Here is a 13,536-nt window from a genome sequence, read left to right as displayed (position 1 = left end):
TCAATTGAGAAAATACCTCCATAAGATCGAACTGTAAGGCATTTTCTTAGTGGTTGATGGGGGAGGCTGCAGCCCATTGTGTGTGGGGCCACCCCTGGGCTGCTGTTCCTGGGTTCTGTAAGAAAGCAGGCTGAGCAGACCATGGGGGAGTAAGCCATTAAGCAGTTTCCCTCCATGTCCTCTGCATCAGCTCCTTACTCCAGGTTCCAGCCTGTTTGAGTTTCTGTCCTGACTTCCTTCAGTGATGGACTATGATGTGGAAGTGTAAGCTAAATAAATCATTTCCTTCAGTGATGGACTATGATGTGGAAGTGTAAGCCAAATAAATCATTTCCTCCCCAGCTTGCTTTAGGTCATAGTGTTTAGTAGCAGCAATAGAAACCATATGCATTCCAAAGAAACAAGTTAGAAAGAGCGAGCCTGGGTCTCAGACAACTTTGCAGAGGAATGGCACCACTCAGCTAAGATTTTAGTATGAGAGAGGAGTGATTGTCATGTCTAAATGGATTTAAGTGAATATGCTTAGTGTGTTACAGTTGATTTCTTTTATATTAATTACAATTTGCTTTGTAATTTTAATAATAATAATTTATTCTTGTCCTTTACTACAATAACATGATGCCCATTCCTTTTCTGCTGACAATGTTAATTTTTATTTGAAAATTAATCTCGTTCTTTTTTTGGTACAGTGATTGCAGTCCCAAGGAAGATAGTCACTGTTATAGCTTCTCTTGCAGCTATAGTTGGTCATGCAGTGTCAGTTTTGAATTATGCGACAGGATGCTGACATAGTTAGCATTGTTCCTTCCCTTCCATGTCTAGAGACATAACTATTGTGTCTAGAGCCATAGCTACCATCCTCATGAGGAGGAAAATGTTAAGGATGCTTTTTCTTTTATTTTTGAGATTATAATATAATTACATTATTTCTCCCTTAGCTTTCCTCCCTCTCACACACCCCCAAATATACCTCTCCTTGCTCTTTCAAATTCATGTTCTCTCTTGTTGTTAATTGTTGTTACTTGCATTTATGTATATACATATGTATGTCTAAACATAACCTGCTCAGTCTGTATAATGTTACTTGTATGCACGTTTTCAGGGATGATCATTTGGTATTGGATAACTAACTAATGTGCTCTTCCTTGAAGAAGACATTTCTACTACTGTCAGCATTCCTCAAGTTGCCTGTAGTTCTTTGTGTAGTACTCAGGCCTCATAGACTTTCCCCCATCCACTTTGGCACGTCTATTTTATTTGTCCTTGTTCAACACATGTTTAGGCGTTCATGTCGGTGAGAGTTTATGGATGAAGGTTCTGACATTCCTAGGAGACAGTCTCAAGGCAAACTCCCTGATCCTTTGGTTCTTAGAGTCCCTCTCCCCCCTCTCACAAAATGTCCTCTGAGCTTTAGGTTCCAGAATGTATTTTAGATGTATTCATTGGGACTGGGCTCCACCACTCTGCATTTTGATTGGCTGTTGTTTTCTGTAATGGGCTCCATCTGTTACAAAGAGAAGTTTTCTTGATGAGGGGTGAGGATCACACTCATCTTTGGGTATAAGGACAAATATTTAGAATGTAGTTAGGGATTATGCTGGTTTAGTAAAGTGGTGGTTGTAGGTTCCTCCAGGATCTATGACTTCACCAACTTTGAGCTGTTGGCTAGGTTACAAGTACCATCCATGGTTTCCATCTTGTTGAGAGAGTCTTAAATCCAATTAGAGAACTGTTGGCCACCACCAAATTTGTGTGTTACTACTGCACTCTTAGGATTGTGGTGCCATTCTGGTCGTTGTGGTTTATAAGTGTCATAGCTGGGTAGGACTGTTGGTTACTTCTCTTCTTTGGAAGTTTGCATGGTGCCTTATGGTACCATCAGAAATAGTCCTGGGGGTGTGAGCAGGGGCTTTCAGGTTAGTTCCAGCTCAAGAACCTCTGGACCCTGTGTCTGAAGTGTATGGTATCTTCAGCAGTAGGGACTTACCTTCCACCTCTTTGGGGCAAGCAAGGGCAATAGCAAATAGTCTGTAATATTTTGGGAGTCTCTTGGAAAACCCTGACCAAAACCTCCAAAGAGAGCTTCCCATGCCTGCTGTTTGTATTTTTATTAGATGATTTATGTCTTTTGGAGGGAGCATTGTCAGGCCAGATAAGAACATATTTAATTTAAAATGTGTGTGTGTGTGTGTGTGTGTGTGTGTGTGTGTGTGTGTGTGTGTACAGGATTAGGTATGTCATCACCTTTTGCATTATCAACTTAGACACATACCAGCCTGAAACAAAATACCTGTGTCTGCAGAAAATAGTCTCACAAGGTCCCCCCGCCCCGCCCTATTCCATAGCCATCAGAGATCTTTGCACTTAGGCATGGGTCTACAAACGGAAATGACTTAATTGAGTTTGCATTATCATGAACAACTCTTTTCTACAACACAGCCAAACAGCATCCTTGGTTGCATTTCTAATTATTTGTTTCTTATTATTTTGGCTTTTGTCAAGACTGAGTCTGTATGTAGCTATGGCTGCCCTGGAACTCAGTCTTTAGATAAGGCTGGCCTTGAACTCACAGAGATCCTCCTGTCTTGGCCTCCCAAGTGCTGGGATTAAAGACCTCCACCACCCTGCCCAGCTGGTTGCATTTCTTTATGTGTACATTTATTATAGATTTTATTGGTTTTTTTTCTTCTCCACTTAGCTTATCTCCTTCACTTTCTCAGTAAGGGTGATTATATGCTCTAGCAAACATTTCCTCCACACACCCACAAAAAGAAAGATAGTGGCAATGTTTCTTCCTCAGTGAGTTTCATTCTCAGTTACTAATTGGTAGGAAGAAGGTATGCTAGAAACACTGTAAAACTCAATGAAGATTTGTATTTTATCCTGCATGATGCTTCAATATTCTATTTAATATCTATATTAAAGCTTTCTTATAATTACTCAGCCCTAGAATATTTATCTACCAAAAGCAAGGTACCTTTTACATATTTTAATAAATAGCAACATTCTTAGACATGCAGCCTTTCCCAGGCAAATTGAGAGAACACTGGACTTGATTTTTATCAGGAACTTTTCCCGGAATTGCTCACTATTTTGGAAAATAATGTCTCCAACAGCAGTGATGTTTGTGTTATTTGTTTTCCCAATGCAGGATGCATGTGTCAGCCTTCATTTTCACTTGTCAGCTTCCCCTTGATTTTATGGGTATATATAAAACCTATTTAGCCTTTATTTCAAAATGTCAAAAATAAAGAATAGTGTTGACAACATTTAGTAAAATATTGCCTAACATTTCTGGACCAGACTTCTTCATTATTTGCCTAGGTATATGTAACTAGTTTATTTTGTCTTCTAGACCAGTGTGGCTGAGGATTTACATACTGAAACCCATGTGATTTTTATTGTTTATTCCTTTTCGACTTAGGGTTATTTATTTATATTTTCAAATGTCAGTGTAGATGATATATTCTACCTATAAATTTCATTTCTGACTATCAAAATTAGTTATTCATTATTTTTAAGGAAGTCTTATCATTTAAGGCTCAGCAGAAGAACTGGCATATTCAAAGTAATAGTTCACAGATGATAGAGTTAGGTCAGATTTAGGGAAGCATGAAGGATGTTGTAGTGGTTCAGGGATTCCCATAGAGGGGCATCTTTACTTGTCTTAGGGGTTGAAATGGTAAACTGGAAGCCGTGGTCAGAACAGGGCAGGGACTGCTGCTCTGGGACAGGGGCTGGGAGCTGTCACACCCTGAGCACCAGTGTGCAAGCCAAGTAAGTAACTCTGTTCCTCCTTCCATTTTCCCCCTCAGCTTTGTGCTGGTACTTCACCAAAGAGAAACACAGAGAGAGGCTGATAAGCACACACACCTATGACTTTCCCTTCCAAGGCACAGATCAAGATGAGCGATCAGGGCAGAAGAGATCCTGAGGGAAAGGAGGGGTGCATGTACATTTGGGGTTGGGAGCATTGTGTCCAGTTGGGTTTGAGAATCACTGATCTAGAGGACAACTGTAATCTGTTTTTGTCTTTCATTTTGACATGCCCTGGTCTTCTGGCTTGCTGTGGTCTGAGTGTTTGAAGAACAGAGGCAAATCACTGTCCTTCCCTCCTGTAATTCTTTTGAATGTGAGGCATTGTTGTCTGATTCTCTCATTGTCTGAACCTTTTTACATGTACCTTTCTAAGAAAGAGCATCTAATAAAATTTCTGATCCCATGCATATCTTATTTTGTTGAGGGAAATTGGCTGGGTATTGAATTCTGGGCTGGCCTCCCTCTGAAGCTAATTGTGCAGGTATTGGTCCACAGTTTTCTGCCAGCCAGTGTTGCTAATGAAGAGACTGAAGTGTGATTTCATTCACTTGTGTTTTAAGTGAAGTGTTTCTTCCTTTCTCAGTGCTTTAAATGCTTTTGTCCTTTCCTTTAGGCATTCTAAAATGTTCAACTAATCCCTTTAGTTTTCTAAAAAGAAATTATTGTAAAGGTTCTTGCTGGTTACAACCTCGAGCTAGGAATATTCTTTTAGTTTGAGGATATTTTCTTAGTTCTGAAGAATTCAGGATAGGGTGGCCTGAGGGAAAAGCATGGGGTTGACTGGTCTATAGGGTGAACCACCTCCCTCAGGCCATTCTGTCTTTATTAGTATACTTACAAATTCTGGAATGTTCTGCTTGGATGCTTTTTCTAGTCATACTCTAAAGATTATCATTAACTGGTGTTTTCATGTGCCTTTTGGCTTTCTTTTGTGGGTAAAGAGGAATATAGTTTGCTCTAGAGAATCAAAAAACCTTGTAGTTGCTTGTTCATATGGACATGATTAGAATGTTTCCTATTTATCATGTTTCTGGCTTTCTGGCTCTCTCTCTCTCTCTCTCTCTCTCTCTCTCTCTCTCTCTCTCTCTCTCTCTCTCTCTCTCTCTCTCTGTGTGTGTGTGTGTGTGTGTGTGTGTGTGTGTGACTCAGTAGATTTATCTTTGTCACCCCTGTGTATCAATGGAGGTATTAACTGAAATAAGACCCATAGATTCTAAAATGACCTTGATGTGATAAAATGCAAACACCTGCCTTGGGAGAGAAATGACAAAGGAAATTTCGTGTGCATTCTGCCAGTGTGTTTTCACCAGGAAACATTGTTGTATGCATCAAGATGAGAGTAAGAACTGAAATTACCTCATGTACCTAATTATTACATTACATGTGACTCCAATGTTCAACTCAATATTTAAAAACTGTGTTTTTTGAAGTGTTTTCCTTTAATATAAAGTACTGTAAACTTTCAACTAATGAAAATGTGGCCCAACTGAAAATCTTGCGTTAATTGGTGGTACAGTCCAGAGATTTCTGAAGTTTGTGCTCAAGTCAGGAAACCTAAATTCCATGAGCAGAAATTGCCCAATTCTTTTTGTGTACCTGGCCCTGAGGCCCTGCTCCCTGACCATATCAATATATAATAGCTTCCGGATGTAGCACCATCTGTGCACTTTCCCCCCAAGAGCCAAATACGTGACAATGAGAACACTTTCACTCTACTTTTTATGAAGAAACTTCTTTTATTCTTTTAAAAATAGCACACTTTATCTTATTTGCTTATATAATACCCATTTTACTTTTTTTTTCCTCAGCTGAGACTTCACCAGTATGCCAGTATTTTCATTCATTTCAAACTTACATATTGCTGTCCAGAGTCCTTGCAGCAGACAAGTATCAATATTGTCAGGAAAATGTATAGTCTTTAAATGTCAGCCATACATAATGTGCCTGAAATATTAATGCTTATCAGCTTCTAAGATGTTATTCTGCAGAGAATGAAAGTTAAAAAGCAAGTTATACAGCATGCGTGGCTTCTAAAGGAAATGAATAGGATTAAATGGTACTTTCAAGTCTTAGAAGATTGAGATCATCTTATTTCCGGTTTTGCATTTGCTCCGAGAATGTCGTCTGTCCAGGGTCACCCAGTTGGTAAATGCCAGTGTTTGGATTTGAACTTAGATTTCTGTGTTTCTAAATCCTTGGGTCTTTTCTTCAAGGGTTTCCCAAGATCTCTTTCTTTTCCCTTAAAAATTAAGAACTGCTTTGTTTCTTGCATAAAAGGTGTTATTTAAAAACTGACTTCCTAAATTACATTGCTTTTAGATAATTTTCTCTTGCAGAACAAATAATGTGCCCCCTAAAGCATTGCTATATGTAGTTAGAGACGGACGCAAGGCCATGAGTTCTTCCATCATCCTCAGCAATAGCTTTATAAAGGGCCTTATGGAGTATTTTTTGCAAAACTGTTTAAATAGTAAATCTTATATATGCCAGGAACTCATAAGTAGAATTGTGTACTTGCATAAATTGTAAGAGAGTCTATCCAAATACCAAGGAAATTATTGATCTTGCTTGCAAGTGCCTGACCCAGGGCTTTTTCAGTGCTCCCACTCCCTCTCAGAGTAACATTGACTCCGGCTAGTGAAAAGATGCCATCGTTTAGTCAGTTAACATGCACTCTGGCCCAAAAGTCTCTTTTTACTTTTTTAGCTTTTATTGCCTTTTGTTTCTTTATTATCTTATGTCTCCAGAGGTGTTCTATGTCTTTTTGAGACTGTGGAATTAAGGAACAGAAAATTAGAAGGAAGGTCACTGATAACCAGACCAACAGGCACAATGAGTTCTTGGTTTGCCTTTATCACTGCTGTTTTCCCTACTTCCCCCACTGACCATGCCATAAACAGTGTTGTACCAGCTGGCATCCTCCACCAAACATTCTCCTACTCAAAGATCTCTTCCTGATACTTCTCAATGATTTCATAGTCTTCCTTCATGTGTATGTACCATAGCATTTAAACTGTGATGACTATCTGCTACAAACCTTGTGGGAGAGGAGTCAACATTTCTAGACAGGAAGTAAGAATGTGCACACTCTGAAATGCATACTGAATCATTCTATAGGACAGGGCTGCTGTTATAGCTATGTCTATGACTAATTTGTGACAGTACTCATCTCACTGTAGCTCTCTTAGTCTTGGGTATTTATTAAGTTGGTTTTTTTCTTAAAAACTTAATTTGCTCGCTTAGTGATTACTTCATTCTGTAAATTCTTCCTCCCCCTCTCTTCCCTCCTTCCACCCACCCCTCTGTCCCTCCCTCCTCCTTCCTTCCTTTCTTTCTCTTTTGTTTTTTGAGCCAAATCTAATTACATACCCAGGCTGCCCTTGAATTTGCAACCTTCCTGTCTCCACCTCTGAACATTGGGGTTAGAGGAATATGGCACTGTACCTAGGTTTCACTTTCTTTTTACTTATTTTGTGTTAATCTGCAGGGTGAATGTCCAGTTTTCACATGTGTTTTAGCCATTGATGGACCCATTACTCTAGAGGCTTTTGCAAAGTAGGCTGGGAGCTTTGTCCTCAGTGCTGAGGTATGTGAGAAGCCTGCAAATAGAGACTCAAATAGGTTTAGGCAGAATTGTTATCAGTGTCATGGAGAGAGGAGCTTCTGGTAGTTTGGTAGAGTAGCAATGAGATGTTTAAAGGAACAGAATGAAAGGTAAGCAAGGACTGAATGTGTTGGATTTAGAGACTGTTTTCAAGATCTTTTTGGAGCTACTGTAGGACAGAATCTTTGTCAAGAAGTGAAAAAGAGAAGAAAAGAATTGGAGAATATTCCAGTAAGTGTTATATTGACACTGAACAACAACAAAATGTGCATAATAGTAGCTTAAGCCACTATGCTTTCTTTGCAGGGCACAGAGATGGGGACTGACTCAGTGCCATTGGCTGGGCATATTGGTAGTGTTCTCACCAATATCTGCATTGGAGGGAAAGGGAAAATGGATTTTGAATGGGAGGTTAGCCACCAGCCTTCAGGAATAAGGGTAAATTTTGGCTTTGCTTGTGCGGGATATTTTTATGCAATGAAAAATATCACCCTGAGGCTGGGGATATAGTTAAGTTGATAGAGTATTTTTCTAGCATGCAGCAAGCCATGGATTTGAATCCCAGTACTATATAAAACTAGGTATGATGGGAAAATTCCTCTAATCCCAGACCTAGAGAAGTGGAAACCTGAGGATCATAAGTTCAAGATCATCCTCTGCTCATTAGGAGTTTGAGGCCAACCTCAACCTGGAATATATAATACCCTTCTCAAAAAAAATAAAGGAGATAGCTGAGTGGGGAAAGTGTTTGTTGGGTATGTGTGAAGATCTAAGTTCAAATATGCATAACCTTGGTTAAAAAAAAAAAAACATTAGAAGTAGCATGCATCTGTAACTCCAGTGCTCTTACTGCATGATGGGAGGCAGAGAGAAGGGAAGTATACCCTGGAGCTCTATAACATTGTAGCCTAGCATCGACAACAGTGAATAACAAAAGAAACCCTTTCTCAAATAAGGATGGACACTTCAGGTTGTATTATGACCTCCATGTGTTGTATGATACATGTGTACCTGTAATCACACATATGAACATGCATCACATATATGTATATACACATACAAAAAGTAAAATGAAGCAGAGAAATTTGATAAGAATCCAGAAGTCATGAGTGTTTTAAATCTAGGTATAGGTATAGGTATGGCATAGATTTGCTTCTAAAGAATTTTAAAATTCCCATTTCTCTTGTTCTTCTTGTATCCATGGCTTTCTTTTCTCTAAATTGTGTTCAGTTGTGTAGGTCTTCTGTTAGTGTCTTGTATCAGGACCATACCCTACACAAGGTCAGACTCACCATGGCATCTTCTTATTCTGATCTGTCTTTTTTTAATCCACTGTCTTTTTTTTAATCCGTTGCTTTCAGGATTTTCCTGTGTAAATGTGAGGGTCCCTTTTCCATGTTTATAACTGAACTCTGATCTACAGTGTGTCAGAAGTATGGCTGCAGCCAAATTCTCCCATCCCTTTCTCTTTACATCCTCCCATCCTTGAGGGATGGAATAAATTCGTGTTTGGGTAGTTGCTGACACTGTAAGTAGCTGCTTCCTTTGTTTTCTTTCTTCCCAACACTGACATTGCAAGAGCTGGCTTCCAAACAGTACAATGCTGTGGGGTATTACACTAACATCAGGGAAATGATCCCTCCCAGAAATTAGCAACCCCTTTCTCTAGGGAGGTCTTCTTTTCTCTCCCATCAGTGTTCCCCTCCTGCCCTGCCTGCAGCAGATGGGATCAAAGTTATACGTAAAAGGCTTTCAGTCTCCACTGTACACTACTTTCTACCCAAGCAGAAAGGCTTTTAAGTAATTTGGAGCCTTTTACAGGTTATATTTGTATGTATATTTTCATATATAACAACTCAGTAAACATCTAATTTTTTTCGGTCGTACACAAATATAATGATGTCCTTTTATACTATGAGTTTCAAGGATACAGGTTTCTTTTTGAATTAAACTAAGTGATGTCTAACAGCTGTTGTGCTAAAGCAATGTTTTCATGTCAGTGAGAGTACCTGTTCCTCAGGTCATGGCAGCTTGTACCACACACTTATACAACCTTAAGTGTTTTTCTATAGAACCTTTTGCTCCCTGCACACACTTGACATTAAATTGTTCATCGTCGTTTATTTAGCTCCAGTGATAATGAGCTATAGCTTCAGGGAAGCTCATAAAAGTCTCTCTTGTCCTTGCATGTGTGTGGCACACTTTGTTCTGGCACAGCTAAGCAACACGATGGCCTGGCGTGCCACTTGCTGATGTATTAGAGCAAACATGGATAATATTTCCATCTTGATGCCATAGTGGCTTGTTTCTCTCCGCGGCATATTTTGTTCATACACTCTCTCCTGATTTCATTTTTTAATGGAAATAACAACTCACACTTTATTAAATCATAAAAAAATTTAGGATGGTTTTTGGTATACGTCTTCCCCAGGGATGCTCACAACCAGTAACCAGTTGGTTACTCAATACCTAGCTGTCAGCTCTGAAAACATGTACAAAGAAGTAAACATGTATGAACTGGGCAGGTTGTGTTTATATGTCAGACTTCTTTTTTTATGTTGGGACCAAAAGGTTGATGAAAGTGAAACTAGAGCTTTGCCGTTGCCATTGGGGCCTGTGGGTGGTTAGTCGTCTCAGTAAACTCTGGAACTTTCTTCCAGTGATTCCAGACAGTTTAAGAAGGATTGGGCCTTGGCCTCCAGAAGAGGGAATGTTTGCAGAGCGTGGAAACCATGGCAGACTGGACTGCACATGCCCCTTCACCTCTTTCCCTAACTCTCCATTTTCTTCTTGCCTTCTCTGTCTTATTCCCTCTGCTCCAGGTGAATAGCCCTAGGAGGAATTTATTTTGACTACCTCAGATCATATAGAATTATGAATTCATGCCTTTAAAACTATTAAATAGTTACATAAATGCACATCCTTTTGATCTAGAGGTATGTTAGATAGTTGGGAAAACAGCAATTGCTAGATCATTTTATAGAGGTGATTTAATACTGGAAATTAAGGTGAAATATATGAAAAATGTAAAGAACAAATAGGGAAATGTGTGCAATATGGAGTTTACCAATTGTAGTAGTATTTGCTCCAGTGGTATAGCCCATGACCTTGGGCTATAAGGCCCAAAGGAGGCGGTGCTTCCTGCCCTTGTAGTAGCTGACCTCTTACAAGGAGTTATATGTAGCTGATGCTGCTCCTGCCTAGGAGGTGGATTTGCTCCCCGTCAGATCAGAGAATGACTTCTACTGTCTACTCTGTTCTGTAATTGTGAATGTATTTCCTCAATTTATATCTTAATAAATTGTTACCCATTTAATAGACTCACATGATTTGGTTGTAATAACCAATAGTAGGAAGCCTTTCACTACTTGGGAGCAAATGGGACAAAGTGGGGAGTTGATATCAGACCCAAGGAGTGAGTTTCCTGTGGCAGACAGAGAACTACCCCATTGGAAATAGAACCTAGGATCCAGCTCCCTACTCCCAGTAGTAACTGGTACCATGGAAGAGACACACAAATAATAATGATGAAATCCAAGATGTTGCTGCTTTTGTAAATATTTAAAGCAGAGGAGGTAGGGACAGAAATGTCCTGGTCTTTGCTCTGCAGCTGTTCAATATCCTGTTGGTTTCTCATCATCTTATTGAAATTAAAACCCAGCTCTAAAGGATGCCTGGGACCTGACATTTTCAGAGTTTAGTTATGTATAGAAGAAGGCTGGTGAATAAATGGAGACACCCAGGAAAAGGCCTGGTACAAAAAAGGCCCAAATGTTTTCCTTAAGTAGGTTTCAAAGAATTATTCTCCTAGTGTAAGTTATATCCCAAATGCACTTTCCATCATTTCCATTTTAGATTCTTTGTAGTGAGATTGTTGGCTTGGAGCTTACATTCAGTTCATAATGCAAGATTCTGCAGTTGCTCCTTAAGTTTCTTTCTTGCTTCCATCCTCTTTCACTTAGTCTGTACAGGAGTTGGAGTGATTTCTTCGTATCAGGAGTCAGATTGCTTTCTTAGTTAAGGTCCTTTAGGAAATTCTGTTGTACCACCTGTGAAAGTGAAAGCCTGGATTCACCATCAGGCTCTATCTAGTTGTCCCCCTTTATCTATCTCTACAGCCTCATTTGCTCTCTCCTTCTCACTCTGTGCCCTAAGTTAACTCACCTCCTTGATGTTTATGTTATTATTCTCTGTTCCTTGAGTGTGTTTTCCTCAGGTAACCTTACCTTACCTTCTTCACCTTTGTGCTCATCCATTAAGTGAGACTCTGCTCTGTCTAAAAGCTCCTTCAGTCCCACCATGAGCTTTATTTTAACTTTTTCCTATTTTACAATGAGTATCTTTGTTATGGTTCAAGTGATGTGTGTGGGTATGACATTGACAAGAGGTGGACTTATGATGGTCGATCTTGATTGATTAACTTTGGAATCACCTTGGAGATGTACTTCTGGCCATGTGATTGAAGGCATTTCTATAGAGATTTAACTGAGCACTTGCTGCTCTTGCGGAAAACTTGTTTAGTTCCTAGCACTCATACGGTGGTTCACAACTATTTGTAATTCCAGCTCTAGGGGATCCAGTGAACATTCTCATTTGAACTCTGTAGGTCGGAGGCACACTCCTAGTGCAATACATTCATACAGGCTAGATCTTATACACATACAATAAAAATAAATATTTTAAAGAAAGAGGATGACAAAAGGCAAATGAAATTCTTTTTCTTTTTCTTTTGTTGCTATATTTAATCTGGTTAGTCAAAGGTCATGATTTCCTCATGATATTTTACTGACTATTCCAACATTATTTTTAAAGGAAGGTTTAAAATATAATAAACATGAGTAAATTGGATCTGGGGTATGAACATGCTTATTAAGTCATTGATTTGTCTGAGCTGTCTAGATATGTAAGGAGCCTGAGGACTTGACTTTCTCTATTACCCTTCAAATGAAGACTAGTCATAAAGGGTTGAAAGGTTTAGTAATTATTTGTAAACCTGCCTGGGACTTTGGAAAGCAGGTTTCATGCTCATGTACCAGAACTTTTAGGAGAACATGAAAAGCTACTGAAAGATGTTTCAGAGGCATTTTTTTTCCTTTGTGAAGTCTTTTAAAAGATGACTTTTGTATCTAAATCTCCAGGTTTCCTTTGCCCACCATCCTTATCTCCTGGGAGTTTCTTAAAGCTTCTCATTGCTTTGGTGTCTGAAACTCTTAGGGGAAAAGCTCAGCAAGATCTCTGCTTTTTGCACACAGATGCAAAATGTTAATATAGTCTGCTACTTGGAAGTGTGTATTTTAACTTGCAATGCCTCTGAATGAAAGAATGAAACAAAGCACAGTGCATGTTTGAGCACGTGGGTGTTTGAGGCTGTGACCTCCATGTGTTCTGGCAGTAACCTCTGGGTACTAAGTTTCTGAGTAAACAGCTTATCTTCCAGATGCATTGCCTCAGTGGCTACATCTGTCTTGTTCACACCATGCTGATTATTTGAGGGAGGGGCATTGCTTCTATTGGGGATGTTTATACAAGCTATGAAACCTTAATTGTAAGGAAAGTCAATCCTATGCTGATGGGATCAGCACAGGATGGTCTGTCCTGACAAACTACCATGCAGTTGCTCTAGAGCAGTACTTTCCATCTGCATTTCCCTAACACAGCTTTTTACTTGGGGGATCATGCTTCCTTTCATTGAATTTGCGAGAATTTCTTTGATCATATGTCTTGGTGAATGCTGTGCTGCGTGCGACATTCACCACTCTACCCATGGCTACTCCTGTTCTGTAACAGCTACATTTTTCCTTGCTCCCTTTCAATCTTGTAAAACAAAATCTGATGAAAGGAGGTTATAATCCATATCAATCATAGTCTATAGTAGCAACTGATGAGGTGGTCTGGGTGTCCATGATGACTTTGTTCTTTCCAAGCAGTGCTAGCTGGAGCAAACTTTTGGAAACCTCATTTCCTATGTCTTAAATGAGTACACAAATCCTGTCTTTTCCGTGAAGCTGTTGCTAATGATTAGATTAAAACTATGAATTAAGTAAATATAACAAAGACTTTGTAAGTTTTTTGTATTTTTATTCAACAAACAAGTAGAACAATGGAAAACAATT

General features: G+C 39.3%; 1 protein-coding gene across 5 annotated transcripts in view; it reads left to right on the top strand.

The window, feature by feature from the left end:
• Positions 1–13,536, top strand: part of Cadps2 (calcium dependent secretion activator 2) — a 542,094-nt gene that overhangs the window by 19,341 nt on the left and 509,217 nt on the right. The window lies entirely within an intron of this gene.

This window comes from Peromyscus californicus, unplaced genomic scaffold, assembly GCF_007827085.1.
Source record: "Peromyscus californicus insignis strain IS unplaced genomic scaffold, ASM782708v3 Scaffold_6__1_contigs__length_162567912, whole genome shotgun sequence".
Taxonomy (NCBI): domain Eukaryota; kingdom Metazoa; phylum Chordata; class Mammalia; order Rodentia; family Cricetidae; genus Peromyscus; species Peromyscus californicus.
Note: the sequence above shows the minus strand (reverse complement) of the source record. Positions and strands in the feature narration are given on the sequence as shown.